The 20722-nt window shown below is 37.2% G+C and overlaps 3 long non-coding RNA genes and 1 pseudogene across 5 annotated transcripts; all 4 read right to left on the reverse strand.

Moving 5' to 3' along the window:
* Positions 1-1643, reverse strand: LOC110887427. Its single transcript, XR_002563298.2, has 2 exons — positions 1604-1643; positions 1-390 (listed from the first exon to the last, which is right to left on the reverse strand). It is a non-coding gene; the product is annotated as an uncharacterized LOC110887427 (long non-coding RNA).
* A 5674-nt stretch (positions 1644-7317) lies between these two features.
* Positions 7318-9310, reverse strand: LOC110887425. The gene is made up of 4 exons (XR_002563297.2): positions 9223-9310; positions 9036-9132; positions 7986-8924; positions 7318-7890 (listed from the first exon to the last, which is right to left on the reverse strand). It is a non-coding gene; the product is annotated as an uncharacterized LOC110887425 (long non-coding RNA).
* Positions 9311-12632: 3322 nt separating this feature from the next.
* LOC110888920 lies at positions 12633-14281 on the reverse strand (annotated as a pseudogene).
* A 756-nt stretch (positions 14282-15037) lies between these two features.
* On the reverse strand, positions 15038-19570 carry LOC110887424. 3 transcript variants are annotated; one of them, XR_004861290.1, is made up of 3 exons: positions 19271-19570; positions 15394-15509; positions 15038-15181 (listed from the first exon to the last, which is right to left on the reverse strand). It is a non-coding gene; the product is annotated as an uncharacterized LOC110887424 (long non-coding RNA). The 3 variants fall into 3 exon arrangements; XR_004861291.1 differs by lacking the exon at positions 19271-19570 and adding an exon at positions 15681-17234; XR_004861292.1 differs by lacking the exon at positions 19271-19570 and adding an exon at positions 15709-17233.
* Between the last annotated feature and the right edge of the window lie 1152 nt (positions 19571-20722).

Here is a 20722-nt window from a genome sequence, read left to right on the forward strand (position 1 = left end):
TTACGAACCTTAAAATTTATTTCTTTGGTAACGACATTACTTACATGACGGTTCAAGTTACAAATTGTCAAACGTTTCATAAAAAGTAATCGCAACATTCGTACTCAATTTTAAGACTTCAAGGCAATACATAACCTAACTATGTGACCGCACTTTCCGTACAATCCTTGATCTTGACTTGATCGCTACTCCTCTTGATGATAATCTGTGATTCGTACAACCTGCACCCACCATATACATTCGCAACATTAGCATACATCATATACAAACAAGGTTCATAATCATGTAGTCTCGTTACGTTTTATCCACATATACTTTCCATCCGTTATCTTTCTAGATTTAATCGTTCCATCTGGGTGTCTAATCCTTGATAAGACATCAATAATGTACCTGCATTACATTTCATTCTCAAGGCACACGGTTAATAACGTCAATACTTAAACGTATTGAAACCATGTATACAATACGTACATATCTACGAACATACATACATACACGTATACATACCTGCATACATACATACATACCTACATACCCACTCACATATATACATTCCTAGGCGCGTTTGCCTATGGATTCCCTTTACTAATCAAGTAAGTAATTCCATACTTATACTCACAAATACCTCTATACTAATTTCGTTCCGTTTTAAGCTTGGGTACATGCTCATTGCATCTCATAAACACTCTATTACAAACAAGCAAAACAGGAAAATCGGATAAGGAGGGGCCGTCGGGTGAAGGGGTACCATCGCCGACGCCACAAGGGGCCGTCACCGACGGTCTCTGCATTGTGCATAAGTTAAAAGGTGTTCTGTTGAACTCCGCTTATGTTAAGATGTGTTTCTTTTGCACTCCTCTTAAGTTAAGATGTGTTTCTTTTGCACTCCTCTTAAGTTAAGAGGTGTTTCTTGCTGCAGATTCGTTTCGTCATCCGAAAACGCTAAAACTTGCGTAGTTTTTAAACCGTTTACCCGTTTAACCTCCCGTTTCTTCCTACATGCTTGTAAATTCACATTCTATGATAAGGACTTGGAATCCCATATCCGATTTAAGGAAATTCCTATCTTACGCGCTTTCGGCTTATTAGTCATTTTCTATTTATTCGACCCGTTCATGTTTTCATCAAACCACTCATTTGTTCTAACCCGAATCATACACAAACATTATAGCCATAATATTTTTACCTTATCCGGAGTTCCGCACTTGGGGTTTACGCACCCGACACCCGGTATTCATTAAACTCATACGTTTCATTCAAATCTACGAACCTAACTTTGTTACTAAAATTTCCACTTACATAGTTGTTTATCTATTAAAACAAACTCACATCCGATTCTGTTGACTATTAAACCGCATCTCCGATTCCCGGATTGCGTACTTATAAGCAATTCTACCCATTAACCGGTTATAGTACCGGTGTAGCCATTTCTTATGCAACATTTCAATATAATCATAAGACCTTATTTTGACCCATTGGTCTACTTAGCGAAATTCACCGATTTCCTACAATCTAATCCACATTTAACTTTAAACATCATGTTTTATTAGTTAAAACGCTACATTACTTAAACAACAAAGAAGTGATTACGGAAATCACTTACCTTTTTGCGTCCGTTCCCTTGCCTCCTTTTGACCCGTTTGCCTTACTTGCTTAAGTCCATTTCCACATGATCCCTATGCTTTCACATCACACAATCACATTCTTGTTAGTATGCATGATTGTACGCTTAAATGATCATGTCAAATGCATGGTTCACGTTTGACTTCCAAAAGTCAACGACCCATCTTATGGACTTTCGACTTAACCTCATATATCCGTGTCATCACATTAAGCTATAACAATGGCATTATATACACTTCATATCCATGATGTAATATGCTTACAACCACATGATCAATCCATTACATACACACCCATACATGATATCAACACTACATATACTAAAGCTTTCGGGATCCCATAAAAGACGGCCATATTTGGGGTACACAACCAACATGATTTTACCATCCTTACTTGCTATACATTAACGCCAATTTCATTTCGTAATCTCAAATAAACCGCCGACTAAACACATAATGTGTACCATACAATGTGAGTGAACAATGAAAGATACTAGTGCACATTTCTACCCAAACAAGACATCAATAAAACCTCCACATGGATTCAATCTTACACATGTTCCTTGTATAAGTTTACTAACAATTTAATCATTTACACATTGTATGTATGTTCATCCACTACTTGCATACATTTTCATCTATTAATCTCACCTAGGCATTTCATCAAACACTTGGTGTGCATGCCACAATTTATGCATAATGTACAAGTGTTTCATGCTTTACTTCCTAATTCATGCTTTCATTCATCAATTAACACAAAAACATCAACAAATTCATATCACATCCAATCTACCTAACAAGAACGCATCACATGCAACATAGCACAACAAGATTTGAACAAGGATTGGACATGGGTGACACACCCATGTCGCCATCTTCACCACAAGACGTGGGTTTCACCTCCAAACATCAAATTAACCCAAACCATGCATAATCCATATTCTATATGATGATTCTAACACATACTCATACTAAATTTCATACGAATTTGCGATTTACAACATAACCCACTTCATACATAATCACCAACCTAGGTTTTAAGACATACCTTATGATCCCCTTGTGAAGGTGATCATTAATCCATGCTCGGTTATGAATTTAAGCTTCATCTTGCCTTTCAATTTGATGAAATGGATGGAAGTTAGGGTTTTGAGCTCATGGAGCTCCTACTCGATCTAGAACACACGTGAAGTGTGTGTTTGTGTGTGTTAAACTTTCATAAATAAAACCCATGTTTCCATCTTAACGGTTTTGGTCCCTTAAATTTCGTTTTGATTACATATGGGACTAAAACTCACCATCTTGTTACTTATATACATGACACCACTAGGCTAATTTATTCCTAGTTATTTTTGTTTATGGGTTCACTTTTACTACTAACGGTACTTTACCCATTCCTTTATCTTAACCGGGTTCTAAATTACCAAACCCGTTTTTGGGGTGTTACAAGTCTACCCCCCTTAAATGAGGTTTCGTCCCCGAAACCTTTCTCATTTCCATTAACACTAATTACCTTTCCCTTCCGCCCCATTAACATGACTATTAGCCCATCTAATGACGACCTTCTATCATCAAGGACCCGTCCCAGAGTTCTTATTAGTGTCACTTTCTCTAGCTGACGCTAGTTTCTAACGCACTTCATAGCTAGCCGTTTATTCATCATTCCAATACTCGTATATCACGCACAATATACCATTTTGTTTGCTTGAAACAATTCCAACATCCCATTAATAACATTCCTATTATTTTCCTCAACCATACGATCTAAATTCGTAATTTATACATACACATCTATGTTTAATTTCGACAGGTACATCATAATACTAAGTAACTATCCATTCTCGATTCATAACTATTCATATAATTGACTTCTTTCTAACAAGTCCATACTTTTCATACTTTACTTTTACATAACATTCTCGTTTCCTTGGCCCATTTGTAGTGGGTCAATATACATACTTCTTCACACTTATTATCGTACCTACATTCGTATGATCCGTTATAACAGATCTAATGCCTTCATCCCACCTCTTAGATTGTATTCTATACATATATCATATAACATTTAGTTCTTGTTTTGTTATCGCAACAAAACTACTATTTCATAGTCACATATACACACTTAACTCCAAAGTTAACATCATTCTACGTTTCCTATAGTTATTTGTACTATACATACCCTTACGTTAACTTCAACTCACCTCATTCATTCTACATTACTATTCCTCTCAATTCATGCATTACTTAATTTGCCTTAGCAAGCGTATCATGCAGGTTCTTCATACAAGAGTTTAACCTATACTCGAAATTTTCTCTCAAAACTCTTAAGATCTAGTTCTTAGTGACATAGTTTTCTTCTTACGTCAACTATTAAAAGTCAAACATTCCATACCCTACCATACCTATTCCATCATTCATCTTGTAAGTCGCTTTCAATTTACAAATCCATATCTATCCGGTATGAGTTAAAACATTATACTTACCTCGATTTTATTTCATACTTCAGCGGTCCGTAAACCAGAGCGATCCGTTCCTTCACGAGTACTAACCATACCACGCCAGCTTTCATTCATCATTGTAATGGGCTTCCACTTGTGCATAATATTTCACCAATTCGATTGGTTTCATCACATTCAGAATTCTACCATTAACATCTACAAAATCAGTGGTTAGCACCTTTCATTCAAACATTCATTATACTAGGTGATTACTCACCCATAATCCTTTTACATCTTCCTACATACATGCTATAACACATCTCATATTTCATTCCTTACATGCAATTCTTTTATTCTAGTTACTTATTTTGTCGATCTTTGCAGTTTGACTTTTCAAGGTCAAACCGACATTTCTTACTTATCGTAGATGTATGGAGGTACATATTCGTACTTCTTTCCCTTCATGCCTACTTGCAAAGACATTCGTTACATCATTTTGGTATTCTTAACAAAACTTACCTTTCTCATTCATACTTAAATTATTGTCCGGGTCGTAGCTCGTTGTTCATTATGACTCCTAAGAGTCGATTACTAACACATCTAACATATAACTTGTTCAAAACTTCTTTGTTTCGTATTAAATTTAGATTTGTGTGCCAATTACGATTATTCTTTTGTTCATTTGCTTTATATTTACTTATATGACTCGTTTGACGCAACCATGGTCAAACTATCGACGCATCCTGAGGTGGGTTAATTTCATCCTTTTTATGTTTTAAATCCGTCCAGCGAATTCAAGCGTAACATCCATACCCTTCATTCCTTTTATGTTTGAATCCGTCTAGCGGTTTCAAACATATCATTCATACCTTTCATTCCTTACATGTGTTGAATCCGACTCGCGGATTCAAACAGGTCATTCATACTTCATTCCTTTCATGCTTCGAATCCATCTCGCGGATTATAACACATCATTCATACTTTCCTTCCTGAAAGTCTTACATTTCTCTTCACCCTCACGTCCACCTACTACCTAATTCTAACGGACATACCTGTAACAATTATCACGGTTTCACGAACGTCATATGTTTCTTGTGTACTGGCCAGGTACACAATCCACATACTAGTTTCGTGTCTTCGTGTAATCGCCACCTTATGTACGAAGAATTAAGTTTCGGCACGTGTAATATTTTCAAAACTTCTTTACCATGTTATTATTATATTTCATTTAAAACTTTCTTTCACTTGCTAGATTATACCATTACGTGCGCCTACACGTTAAATTTACGTACCTGGGTCAATTTGTCTTATTACATGCCTTGATGCCGGTCCTAGACCACATTCACGGATCATCCTTTCCAAGCAATTATGCTTACCTTACACATAACATACTGTTAGTTTTCTTCGAATACATACTTAAGCACATACTTACCTTTACTTCTACCCTTAGATCTTGATCGAGTCTCGGATTGTACGGGTTCCTTGTCACAAGAGCACACAGGTTTGAGTTCAGGTATTTATCTCCTCATACTTGATTTCACTCAAACCATGGCTCTGATACCAACTTGTAAGACCCTAACACGTTTAACCTTAAAACGACGCAACGGAATTACGAACCTTAAAATTTATTTCTTTGGTAACGACATTACTTACATGACGGTTCAAGTTACAAATTGTCAAACGTTTCATAAAAAGTAATCGCAACATTCGTACTCAATTTTAAATAACACCTTATGGATGGAAGTTAGGGTTTTGAGCTCATGGAGCTCCTGCTCAATCTAGAACACACGCGAAGTGTGTGTTTGTGTGTGTTAAACTTTCATAAATAAAACCCATGTTTCCATCTTAACGGTTTTGGTCCCTTAAATTTCGTTTTGATTACATATGGGACTAAAACTCACCATCTTGTTACTTATGTACATGACTCCACTAGGCTAATTTATTCCTAGTTATTTTTGTTTATGGGTTCACTTTTACTACTAACGGTACTTTACCCATTCCTTTATCTTAACCGGGTTCTAAATTACCAAACCTGTTTTTGGGGTGTTACACTCCACCCACATACCTGACGATGTGCATGAGATCAAATATACAAAGGCAGGTTGGGATGATGCGAGGTGCAAGTTGCGCCACATTGCTACCATCGGCCACGTCATGCGCGTACGTGTGTGAGTTAGAGCGCTTCACACCTTTTTGGTCCAACTTGTGTGTGGTTCTTAGGAAACAATAGTTACGGAGTGCTCCTCTTTATAGATCACTCCAATTTTGTCCCTCCTCCTATGTGGGATGAGTTCCATCCACTCTCTTAAAACATTTGTTCCATCTTTTTCACAACTTGGACATTTCAAGCACACACTTTGAACATCGATATATCATTCATCTGAGCGACTTTTAGACATGGTGTGGTTTGTTGTAGCTCTCACATAATGCAATACAAACCGATAAATAACAATTATATTATTCACAATTGCGTATAACTATTTATTCCAAAGTTAGTGAAAAAACACATTTTTCATTTAGTGAAAACTCATTTTTTCCCTATTTTTCAACAATCCCACACATGAATGGGGATCGAAACTATCACCCAAACCTCATGGTGTATCATCAACAATTAAGTCTTGCATAGGATTGACAGGTGTAACCCTTGGAACCTTCCCATGTAAAGCATACTTAGCTTACTACATTTCAGTAGAACTTCATCTCTTTGAATTGATGGTGGTTTGTATAAATGACAATACACGTTTACACAAGACTTTGACTTGGTCTAATCCTCATAGTCGTGTCTATTATGGTCCCGAAACACTTGCCTAGTTCTATGAGAGCTCTAGGATTTACGCCCCACAACTCCATTTGAAGTGACCCGACTTCTCTCTCACAAAAGTTAGCAAGATTTACCTCATATAAATAGCTTCATTACGCTTGGCCTCACATCTAGGTCACTGATTGGAATGGCCTAGGAAGTACATATCTTTTAACTTCACATAGTCTATACTGATAACCCTAGTTGAGAGCAGTTGTCGTACCGTATTGTGTCTACGTCCGATGAAAGTGACTTGATTTTCCATTATACATTGCATTATTAGAAAAAAAATATGGTGTAGGTATTCTGTGAAGTTAACAGCCAACTCAAAAGAAAAAAAAAACAAACACACCGCCTAGAAAACCATCAAATTTTGGTTAAAGTTTTATGGTTGTGGGTGGTTCCAAACCCGCCTAGAAAAGTGTCTTATTATTAATATATTGTTCGCCGCTCACGAACTGCCAATTTTGGCAAAAATATTGAATTTTAATAGTAATTTATTTATATTGTTCGCCGCTGGCGAACTGCCAATTCACCATCAGCTTCGACAAACATTGCTACATCTTGTGTATCATTCTGTGAAAAAAAATCTTTGCAATGTTTAAAAGGGCTAGGTGGTCGTCGTCATCTTACACCACAGGTTGATCATCAGCAGCTAATCTGTTATGTATCATGTCAACGTGCAACGACGTGGTTTCAAGATCTTCAACGGGCAGCAAATCAAGTGTGCATGTAGAGGCTTATCACATGCTTCTACAATTCTCGGCCGATAGCCCATCAACTGTTGTAGTGCATGTAGCATTTTGTTTTTTTAGATCAGGTATTTTTTTCCCTTTTTACGTTTCTCTTGATTAACAACCCGATTTTCTTTCGGTATCATCGGGGTGTTATGTGCCAGATGTTGCTGGAAAAGTCAATAATCCAAACTTGTAAGGAGATCATCGAACATACATGTATCCACATGCTCAATAGGTCACGAACCTTTTGACATGCTTGTGTTAACATGTCCTGTATCGTATGCATACACCGCCTACAAATATGAAGATAGATATGTTTAGATAACCAAAAAATGGAACTATTTTTATATTGTGTATATAGTGATAAAAAAACAATATGGAAACATACCGCGAGCAATACGATTGGTCTTCTGATAGGTTGTCCATCGTTACGCGCCCATGCTTGCGTTGTTCGGTTCAAACATGTAATCATGTACCGGCACCATTTGAAACTCGTTATACACGCATTTGGGTCCATACAGACTAGGAAACGTTGATTAACTGTGTTGTTCGCACTTGTTTCTCCCATTACGCTATTAAACATTACCAACCAGTTAAGATCGAATATCCAGAAATTGCTTTTATATTGTGCCATGACATCTCACAATGTACGTGGCGAGACCCTTTCGGAATCTGCGAATTGCGACCTCCATTCTACTACTGCTTCGTGGCTATCACGAGCTCGCATTTTTCTTCAACTTCAACGGTACCCAACGGTATACCAAATATCGTATGGACCAACTCCCTTGTGATATGTATACGGTGGCTCCCAACATTCAACACCTCCCTTTGTTCATCGTAGTTGTTTGCCAACCAGTGGGGAAGTCGTGTCGGCACACCACGAACATTGAACTTCAGAATTGATCTAAAACCGATATCCACAACTCGTTTTTTTATGCGTTATTCAGATTTTTCACCACGATTACGAGGTTATTCAGCGACGCTTTTGGTTTTATTTTAATACCCCTAAACGGTTCATACGACTTTGACACAAACGTATTTGGAGCCCTCAGTGTTGTCCTTCGTGCCTTTGATTTACACCTTTTTGAAGGCGGGCGGTGTGACAAAGTCATCATCATTATCTGCTGGGTTGGGGGGGGGGGGGGGGGGGGCAGCTGGATAAAATTGTATTTTTGTTTAGAACATAACAATTTTGGGAAAAAAACTGAAATTATGGTCGCAAACATTCTAGTTTGTTTAACTGCTGGGACATTTGTAACTGTCTTCATCGTGGCTGCATCTTCGGTCTGATTCGGCACAGCCATCCGATTCTCAGTCCTGTTACCGTCTGCAGATTATGTTATACCGTAAAACACCACATTGATGAACATTCAAGGCAAACACCCTCTAAATCAGTTAGAATGAACAACCCTAGCTATCAATCAACAGAAAATTAAACCTGGTCTAACTGACGCAACACGTTGCTTCCGTTTTTTCATCGATGCCTTTCTTGAATCCATAAGACACTATACGCTTGAAGCTTTTGGACCGTTCACCTAAAAAAACACAATGGCGAACGGAAATTTTAACAAACCCTAAATTTTGTTGAGTTCAAATCAAATCAAATAAAGAAGGAAGACAATTACGCTTATAACACAATAGGGTTTAACGACTTCGCAATTGATATGTTTGATCTTCGATTTTGAAGGTTTGTGCGTGACATCAGAGGAGGATTTGATCGAGGATTTTGTTTTCTAGATACAGTTTCCTTATTTTGAATGTGTTAAAAGACACTATTACCCTCAAAATGTCAAATCAGACCCTATATGTTTGATCGTCGATTTTGAAGGTTTAGCCCTCTTTTTCTCTCAATCATTAATCACAAGATCTAATGGCTTATAACACTTCTTACACTTCTCATAATAATGCCCCTTTTTACACTAACCCTATCATATATATATCGGCTCGGTTTGTAAACGAGCCGAGTCGAGTTTGGCCTGGCTCGGCTCGCGAGCTCGTGAGTCAGCTCGATAACGTTTACATCCTTCATTTTTTTGTCCCACAACGCTCAAAAGACAAAAACTAAGGGAGTATCTCCCCTATAAAAGAAGGTAAATAAAATGTACAAAGTGAGTTAACTATTTATACTTGCATATTTAGCCATTTGCTTAAATATAATTGCAATTATGACCCTTAGTCTATGAAAAGATTTATTTTTAGAACTTTTTAAGTAGTAATTTTTGCGATTCTTTGTTAGTTCGAGCTAGATCGGGCCGAGCCGAGCTAGCTCGAATTTTAATCGAGTCGAGCTCGAGCCTCAAATCTCAGCTCGATTTGAAATTCGAGCTCGAGCCGAGCCAGCTCGAATTGAGTTCGAGCCGAGCTGAGCTCGGCTCGGCTCGGCTCGTTTACAGCCCTAACTTGATAATATTTGCTTGGAAGTTATTCGTTTTTAATGCTTTAGGTTGTTCTTGAAGAAGAAACTATCCAATTTGGTGCTATAGGTTGTTCTTGAAGAGGAAGCTATCTAATTTGCAAATAGGTGTTGGAACAACTACAAGTCAAGTGCTATTATCCGCATCCGTATTTGTTTTTGTAACTTTGTAGCTATCACATGCCTTCCATTTTACTTGGATATATTTTTTAGTGCGCCTAAGCTTTTAGGTGATATAAGAGAAGATTTACTGAAACATAGTATCATTTTCAACATATCACGACTTCTTTTGATGAAATAAACCAACACCGTGGAAGATGAAGAAGTAAAGCAACCTAAAGAAACACCAAATAGTAATTTACGTTCTGCAATTTAGCGTGCCGCAATATGCGAGTGAAAATACTAGTTAATTATATATCATAACCTTTTGTATTTATTTTGTAATTGTTTTGTTGGTGTCTTTACACGCTTGATGGGGTTGTTTGTAAACACGTATAACATATAAAATTGGGAGGGGTTTTTTTTTTCAAATGAGTGTAATTAAGAAAATTATTTACCAAAAAATAGAAAATAGATGATTTAAAAAAAATAATTACCTGAAATGGATGAAACTTAATTACTTCTTTATTTTGTTTGATTTGTGTTGTTCACCATTTTATTGGATTTGTGTTGTTCGTTATCGTGGTTCTTTTGCAATTCTTGCCTACCTAAGCGTTCAAAATTAATTATTTTGCAATTCATGGTTCATTTACGATTCTTTTAAACATATACTATGGTTTCTCTGGTTCAAATCACATGTTCTTGTCTTCAAGATTATGATATACAAGATTTTAAAATATATCAATACAAAGTATCAAAATTATAATATACTTAGTAACTTAGATAAATTTTAAAATATTGTCATAATTAAAAAAAATTTTCCTATCAGAATGCATTGAATTAACGTTGTCAGAATTGATTTAAAATGAGGATTTCAACTCTCAATTCACAGTTGTGAATTAAAATGGCGGGGATGATGTGTTGAAGAGGACGATTTTAAGGAAAAAAAATGATTTGATGTTTGAATTCACGATGTATTAAGATTTTTTGATAAAAAAAAGAACTTAAGTGGTAGATTAAAGAAGAAAATAATAATAAAAGGCTAACTGAATGTATATATATAAGAGAAGAATTACAAATCTATTATTCCATATATAAATAAGTAACTTTTCCATGTATAAACACTTGTAACTTGTGCTTTGGGGATTTTTCAAAAAAAAACTTGATTTTTTTTGTTTTAACCCAAAGGTTTTTACCTTTTGTAATTTGAACCCTACAAAATTTGTTTTTTTAACTTTAATTCAAAACTTTTCATTATTTGCAATTTAACTTCTTTAGTTTTAACCCAAACGTTTTACCTTTTGCAATTTGAACCCTACAAAATTTGTTTTTTTAACTTTAACTCAAAACTTTTCATTATTTGCAATTTAACTTCACAACTTTTGTCAATTATACTTTTCGTCTTTGGTTTAACGTTTTTACGTTTCGTTACGTATAGTTCTAAATTTTTTGAGTTAATACGACGCGACGTACGAGTGTGGTTCAATTTTTTTATGTTTTGTTTCAAATTTTGCAAGTTAACACGGCGCAACGTGCATGTGTGGTTCAACGTTTTTACCTCTATTTTTTCATGTTTGACAGGTTCGTCGCAACACGCAGATCCTAGGTCGAGTAAGTGTTGGTGGTCGATCACGGTTGTGTGACATTAGTACTATTTGACACCGTTTTATGCTCCGTCGCAACGCGTGATGTGCTTTGGGGGTTTCCCAAAGAAAAAATGGTTATGCATATGGTTGTAACCTTGGATTTAGGGGTTTTCCAAAAAAAAAATTGATTTTTTTTACTTTTCACCCAAAAGTATTTCATAAATTACTTTTAACCAAAATTATTTGTTTTTTTTTTTACTTTAACCCAAAAATTTTATTTTTGCAATCTATCCTCACAACTTTTTTTACTTTCAACTTTGATCCTTTGTAGTTTTCATTTTCTGCTAATTTTCCGCTTTATGCTTGGTTCTAAATTTTGTGACTTAACACATCGCAACGTGCGTCTTTGATTTAACGTTTTTACGTTTCGTTCTAAATTTTGCGAGTTAACACGACGCAACGTGCGTGTATGATTGAACGTTTTTACATCGTCTATTTTTTCCCGTTTAAAAGGTTTAACATAACGTGCGGGTCCTAGGTCGACTTAGTTATAACTAAAGAATCCCCGCCGCATTGCGGCGGGTCTCAATTCTAGTTAATTAAAATAACCAAATAGAAAAACATTTATTTTTGATAATTATCTTTTAAATCACCTATTTAAGTAAATAACTTTCCATCTACACCCATCGAAAGAAACCTCTGAAATTGGACAATTAAATTTTGTGGGTTGGATGGAATGGGCCTACACCAATTTTCTATAGTTGGGCCTAGCCCAATAGACTTAGCCTATTATGTATTATTAAATCGTATTGGATCTTAAAACCAAAAGTTTATTTTCTAAATTGTTTTCTAACTAAACTAGTGGGAAGGCCCGCGCGTTGCAGCAGGTGTCCCGACTCATCAGATTCAATTATAATCCCCGTGCTACATGGCGGGCTAAATACCATAATCCAATCTCCAGAATCATATTCACCGTTATAATATGACCGAATCAATATGTTTCGGGTTTTCTGTAAGCAATCATTCACATCAATGTACCGGTAAAAACTAAACATTCAAATAAGAAAACGAAAACAGAGGACAAAAACAAACACTCCGCGGTTTAATTACATTGCAAAAAGTTTCATGAAAACCTCGGTTTAGGCATGGGCGAGTTGGATTGTTGATGATGATGATGATGATGAGGGCCGAGTTTTTGAATCCAATGACGAAGGCCCTTTTTATGATCTAAACATGTCGGGTATTGTAAAAGATCCAAATTTCCTTCGCGAGCGACTAATGTTTCAAACTCCTCTAACACCTTCACCAGCTGCCAGAATTCGGGCCTTTTCTGGGGGTGTGATGACCAACATTGCTCGATTAATGCTCTCATTGAGTCGGTCGTAGATTCTGAAAACGCGAATGTAAAAAAATTTTAAGAGCTGAAAAATCAAATTAACTTATAATAGACCGTTGGAGATCATGCTTATTAGATCTTCTGTAATTTGAAGTTGTAATAATCTGGACAATAAGTTGTGTCGTGTGCATTTAGGGGGGGGGGGGGGGGGGGGAGGGAATTTATGATACCGCATGAACCTAATATGATATTCATAGGTTTGGGTTTAGTCTACATGTTTTAGGGCCAACTTCGGGCCGAACCCACGAGCACGTTTAGCTAAACGGACTGGGTTTGGTTGACCTGCGGGTTCAGGGGTTGACTCTTGTAACCCGTTTATATTTTCTGAATAGTGTTTCTTATGTCCTAACTGAAGGTTGGCTATTTTGCGGCAACATTTAAAAATTATAAGAGATTGTAATTTTAGAGCAATTATGAAAAAACATAAAAAAATCGGGTTAAACGGGTCGTGGTTGTGTCAACCCGAGAATACTCGTGTCGTGTTCAGGTTCACCTGCCAGACACAATTTTCAGGTTCATGCAGTGTTTCGGGTTCATGCCATGTTCAACCCGCCAACCCAGACCCGTTTAGCACACCAATGTATATATGTGACAAATGAAGACGATATACCTTATGAACTGCGGCAAATGCAGCTTGTATCGGAGTCATACCTTTATATGGGATAGTCCCGGCCACCATCTGCCATAAAATGCGCCCAAATCCGTACACATCAACTTTCCGGCCGTAGGATTTCCGTTTAATCATCTCGGGAGCCATCCAACAGTAAGTTCCAGGATCATCTGCCAAAAAATCACAATACGCCTCCTCACAACCGATGCCAAGATCGGCAATTTTCAGCTGGAAATCCTCGCTTATTGTATATTTTCAGGCTTCAGATCCCTGTGAATAACACCTTGCGAATGGATGTATTCCATTCCACGAGTAATGTTTAAAGCCATCTTGATAAGCTTTTCTAACGGAAGATATTCTCTCTTTTCCCATATTATCCTCGAGCTTATGCAAGTAAGCCCTTAATGAACCTTCTGAAAGGTACTCGGTGATAATACAGAAAACCTGAGGTTGTCTACAAGCAGCTACAAACTACTACCACAAAAAAAAAAAAATATTTTAATGATATGATAATGAACATCTAACGTTATTACAACTTTTTTTGACATAAGAACATCCAAACACTATCTTATACACGCATTCGATATATCAATCAACACCGGTTTTACATGATCTAAGTTGGGTGACGTTCAATCCTTTCCAATGTAAGAAAGTTGCAAGAAGTTATAGTTGAAGATGATAAAATCATCAACAAAAAGCTGAAGATGAGAACCTTCCTATACTACACACGAGTGCGGAAATGTTTTTGAGTGATGCATAAACGATTATTCACCACTAAGTGACATTTGTATATGTTTAAAAGATGAATCTAGACATGCAAATAGAGTTCAACGTATAAGAGATTGGCAAGCGCAACTACACCATTTTATTTGATTTATTATTTTCTTCAGTCATATTCAACTTTTCATCACACAGCGTTGTTACTGTATTCACTGGAACTCGTATATGGTTTATTATGGCCAATATGCATATCAATATATCATTGTAACAGAAGTATGTTTCTTTTGTTGAATTTCAAAAACAGATTGTAAAATTGAGCTTAGTACACAAACAGCAACTTACAATCTAGTTATGTATGCGTCAAATGGCAATCAATGGTTAATGGCTCATCTGAATAGCTGCTATATATGATGCTCCTAAATCAGCTAATATTTTGCATAATTCAATGAGAGTTGAATTCAAAAGTCAAAAGCTTGATAAAGTCAACATAATGCAAAAGTCAAAGTCTGGATAAAGTCAACATAATGTAAAAGGCAAATGCACTTGAGAGTTTATAGTAAGACACAATATACAGAAGTCAATTGTAAAGAAAAAGAGGAAGTTCATGTTACTTGCCGAATAAGTTGATGGTTGTTTTAGTCCGTTTGAAACACCTTTTAGTTCTCTAGAAGATGCTTTCACGCGTTTTGAAGGTGGTTCATTATCCTCTACACCTCCCATGAAATGTGCATTCAGCCCATATATATTCACAAATAAGTCCCTGAAAGAAGTAATTCCAGAATAAAAAAAAAATAAGTAATTAAATAAGGTCTTGAGACAAAACATCCATACCCGACATGAATAATAATCTATTTCTTTTACATATATTAATTATGATATAGCTTCAAATGAAAAACAGAGACAACAATATAGGTGATGCAAGATGAAACTATCATCACTTCAAGAAAGCTTCTGGTATATGCATGCAGATACCTGTGTTTTGTAACTTTAGACCATTAATGCAGCTCTCATAAGCGGATTCTCTCAAGCACTGCAATATTTCGGTTGGCTGAATGAATTTGAGTAAGCTAAGTAGTTGCTTTTAGTTGCTACAGTAGAGTAGAAAACATAGTAAGAACTTTAAGCAAAGAGGCACAAAATAACCCTACGTATCTTTTTCAATATACATGGCCTAATCAAGTAACTATATCTTGTAAAAACAATTTCTCAAAAAAAAAAAAAAAAAACAAATGAAAATATATAGTGAACTTATGCCACACATGGGAGTCAACAAAGAGTTCATCATACGGTTTCAGTAACCGAAGTGTTGGTGTTGTTACAGATGATTCACCCTGAGGAAGGAGGTTGGCATCCGCAGTGTGAAAAACATCAAAGTCCCAAGAATCCCACAGCAGTTCGTTAGCTATGGCTGTAAAGCTCTTGAATTCTTCACCAGAAAATGTAGAAAATATTCCAACTGATACAAACCCGATTCCTATACGGGTGGGAAATAGGGTCAGATTTATTAATGGGTTAGAACAGTTATTGAAAAGGGAAACTGATGGGGAAATGGGAGCTGAAGGGCCAGTCATCACTGCTATTATTGCTTATTTATATCTTTGTTCTAGTTTTCGGGGAGGATATCGATGATTATTATCTAATTGGGTATCTATACCTTTGTTCTTGGAGATTAACCCATCTCGAATCGGGTCTTCTATCTTGTAGTATTTCAGTTTACAACAATAAATCTATCAGTCAGTTTTGTTTAATTTTGGGTTCTATCATTTGGTTCCATTGCCGGGAAATCGAAGATGGAGCAGACTCAGAATAATCAGAAGGAAGGCGGTGTTTATCTAGACCCAATCGCTAACCAGTTGGCAGTCATTATTGCTAAGCTTGATTCTTTGATAGCCTTGAAGAAGGATATAGCAGAAATCAAGGAAGCTTGGCTAGAAAGACGAACAGATGCAATAAAGGAAGCTAAGGATGAAAACCAGGATCCAGTGACAGATTTGGGAATGGAGGAAATTCCTAGCAACATTTCCATGCCTGGAGCGACACCTATAACTACCGCATAAACCAAAAGTCAGTCACTTCTAATTTCAGATTTGGAGAAAAAAATGCTAGAAGCTGCAGATGAAACAAATGATCAGGCCAGTCTAGAAGAGGAGGAACACGAGAATCATGGAGAGACGAAGAATGCAGAATTAGAGCAAAAATTATTCAGCGGGGATGCTGTCCTGAAGTCACTCTGTGATTACTCACACAAGGATCACACGAAGACTCAGACGGATAAGAAACAACTTGACTGGTCGTTTCAAAAGGCAATCAAGGGTTGGATGGATGACAAAGTAGATTGGCCAGCAAAGCTAACAGATATCAATACTGACTTTCGAATTCCAAATTCTAATGCACAGGATTCTTTCTGGGCTGCACCTAAATTCGGGCCCCAGAAAACACAAGTTTTAGCTTACAGATGGGTCCATGAAGGTGGTCAGCCTACAATTGAATGGCTCATTGCTTGGTGCGCCAATTACCTTCTTTTCGACTTGAGGGCAAGTCGATTATCGGGGCAGGATGTATTGATACAAACCCGATTCCTATACGGGTGGGAAATAGGGTCAGATTTATTAATGGGTTAGAACAGTTATTGAGAAGGGAAACTGATGGGGAAATGGGAGCTGAAGGGCCAGTCATTACTGCTATTATTGCTTATTTATATCTTTGTTCTAGTTTTTGGGGAGGATATCGATGATTATTATCTAATTGGGTATCTATACCTTTGTTCTTGGAGATTAACCCATCTCGAATCGGGTATTCTATCTTGTAGTATTTCAGTTTACAACAATAAATCTATCAATCAGTTTTGTTTGATTTTGGGTTCTATCACCAACCTACAAATATCAACTTCCTCCTCACAACGAAGAACCAAACAAACTAAGGTTGTTAAAAAGATCATGGCTCAAGGCTCGCTCGAAACGGCTCGTTTGTAAATGAGCCGAGCCTAAGCCAAGGAGATCGCTCCTTACATGGCTCGTTTAAACTAAAGCCAAAATTTTAATATTTATAAATTAAAAGCCAAAATTATAAGATATATATAGAGTTAATAGCCAAAATGGTCCCTGAGGTTTGCTCATTTTTGCCACTTTAGTCCAAAATCCAAATTTTTTAAATCTGGGTCCCTGAGGTTTGCATTTTTTTGCCATTTTAGTCCAAATTTCAAATCAGGTCAGATTTAAAAAAAACATGCTTTTATCCTTTACCTCAAGGGCATTTTGGTCATTTAATACTTAAAACAATTATATATAATATATATATATATACACCTAAACAGATACACAGACATATCTCTCTCTCAACATGTCACTGCTCTCTCTCTCTCTCTCTAAACTACCAACACCGCCACCGTCGCCGCCACCGTCAAGACCATCATCATCAACATCGCCAACACCACCGTCTCTCTCTTATCTCAATCTCACCACCGTCAAGATCATCATCATCATCAACATCGCCGCCGTCGGCACCACCTTCAAGATCATCATCATCATCATCAACACCACCGTCTCTCTCTCTTCTCTCAATCTCACCACCGCCACATGTCTCTCTCTATTCTCTCTCTTGAAATCCGACTTTAAATCAGCATCAAAATTTGAAATCGACGAATTGTGGTTTGTTATCTTGATAATCTCAATTGGGTTTGCTTCAGATCCACCACCGCCATCGTCTCCACCATCTGCCGCCGTCGGCACCACCGTCAAGACATCAGGTTTTGTGTTTGTATAGGGTTTTGTGGCAAGGCTGAATTGCAGATATAATTGTTAGGGTTTTGTGTTTGTATAGGTTTAATTGTGGCTTGATTGTTGTTAATTTTGATGGTTCAGTTCTGAAATCTGGGTGAAGGGGAGTTTCGGGGGTGGAGATAGATGGTGGAGGTGGAGATAGATGGTGGCGGTGGTGGAGATTGATGGTGGTGGAGGTGGAGGTGGAGATGGCGGTGGTGGAGATTGATGGATTTGATGGTGGTGGAGGTGGAGATGGCGTTGCCTGTTTTGTCGATGAGGATGTTTGTGGACTTGATGTTGCCATGAGTGACTTTAGGTGACCTGCAAGAGTGGTGGTGGATAAAGAATAGGCCTCTGGCTGCAAGAGTGGTGGTGGAGATTGATGGTGGTGTGGAGATGGCGGTGGTGGAGATTGATGGTGGTGGAGGTGGACTTTTGCCCGTTTACTGGTGGTGAGACATAGTTATTTATGTCTTTTTTCCTTTTTTTTTGATTTTTTTAATATAAATTACTTTATAATAATCCAAAATGACAATTTTGCCCTTAGGTGAAATGAGGAAAAGGACAAAAATCAGTAAGAAATCCTGACAAAATTTGACTTTTTTGAAATTTGGACTAAAATGGCAAAAAATGCAAACCTCAGGGACCCATATTTAAAAAATTTGGATTTTAGACTAAAGTGGCAAAAGTGAGCAAACCTCAGGGGCCATTTTGGCTATTAACTCATATATATATATAAACTATAAATTTTGTAGTTAATAAATTTTGCATTGTGTGTTTGCTAAATATATTACTATTGTATTTATATAAATCAATATGTGTAAAAAGTACAAAATCTAAAAAAATTATAAATAAAAATGAGCTGGCTCGAGCTTTTTATAAGCTGAGCTCAAGCTCAACATTTCAGCCCGTCAAGGTAAACGAGTTGAGCCTGCGCTCGGTTTGTAAAAAGGAACTACACGTCTACACTATAATGATGATATTAAACCTGGCAAAAAGGTCGGGCAGGTAGGGCTGGGTGACGGCATAGACCGGGTTTGGGTCAACGCTTAATCATCATGATATGAAAAGAGATTAAGAGCACTTACAATTGAGATCTTTTCTTTATCAATAAGGCTCAGAGCATCTGTAGCAGTTTTTGTTTCTGTTGACGGAGGATATACGAGCCGTTTCAGGGTTCTCACAATACCATCAGCCTCTCTAGGACCTATATAGTATTGAAAGTCTCTTCCCCCATTTTGTAAGGCCACAATGGTGGGGTAACCTGTTACCTCGAACCGATCAGCAACTTCTTTATTTTCTTCCGCACTACCATCCATTTTTGCCAGAACAATTGGAGGGTCATGAGTGCTCAACAATGATTGAGCCTTTTCATACTACTTATCAAAGAAATGGTTAAAACCTCATTAATGGAACAATGGAAAAATGTTAGTTATGCATCAGAGTAGGATAAACTAGATAATTACCTATGGGGCGAGTTCTTCAATGTATTTGCATAGGAGTTAAGCTCGAGCATGTAAACAAGCCACGTTCGAACTCGCTTAAGCTCGAGCTTGGCTTGTATTAATCTCTATTTCTAGAGCTCGAGCTTGGATTGGGTTCACCTTGTTAATTATCTATTTATTTGATGTTATAAATTTTATATAACAATAATTAATATATGACTTTGTATTTAAATTTAATATGCTAAATAAAAATTATATGCCAATGTGGGGCTACCCCACTTGGTAGAGGCTTATGCCTCTTAGAGGTGAGGTCCCCGTTCAAACCTAGGCAAGGAAGATTAATTTAGGATTATTTGAGTAATTGAGTAGGACCAAACGTTGCCGGTAAAAAAAATCTATAAATAATATAATGGCGAGCCAGCTCGAGCTAGGTAAGTGAAGCTCGGGCTCCAGTTGTTTTACTAAAGAGACTTATTTTTAGGCTCTAGCTCGTTTAAACTCTACTCGAACCGAGCTTTTAGCAAGCCGATCTCGAGTAGTTTATAAGCGGCTTGACTTGTTAGAGAGGTAAACATCGGCAACTTTGGCATTTCCCAAATCCAAACTTACATGGATTTCTCTCTGTTTTGAAAATCGTTAAACACATTTAAACAAACAGCATTGATCAACAGATACTGTGATTGTACAGAATTTTTCACGACCTCAAACTTTGTGATTGTTGAAACAATGGTTAACACAAGGATAACCAAGAGGGTCGTTTCACTTATGGGGTTCAACCTCTTCTCTTGCTCGTATCAAAGGCCTGAGATCTGCAAAACAGTAAACACCGTTAGTCTCGTTAAGAGGGAGAAGGGGGTTTTCCCTCTTAACCAGGCTCCGGCGTGAGAATAAGTACTGCTCTGAGATGAATAAAACAGTGTGTGTATAGAGTGAGTAAAGAGAGCCAAGATCCTTAACCTGAATGATGAAGGGTCCTATTTATAGCCGGATGGTGAAGAAGGAGGAAGCAGCTGTGCCAGCTGTGGGTGTGCGCCAGCTGTCCGACCAAGGGGAATATCCTCTTGGTCTGCTCTGTCGCGAAGGGTGTAGTGGTAC

This window comes from Helianthus annuus, chromosome 6 (genome assembly GCF_002127325.2).
Source record: "Helianthus annuus cultivar XRQ/B chromosome 6, HanXRQr2.0-SUNRISE, whole genome shotgun sequence".
NCBI lineage: Eukaryota > Viridiplantae > Streptophyta > Magnoliopsida > Asterales > Asteraceae > Helianthus > Helianthus annuus.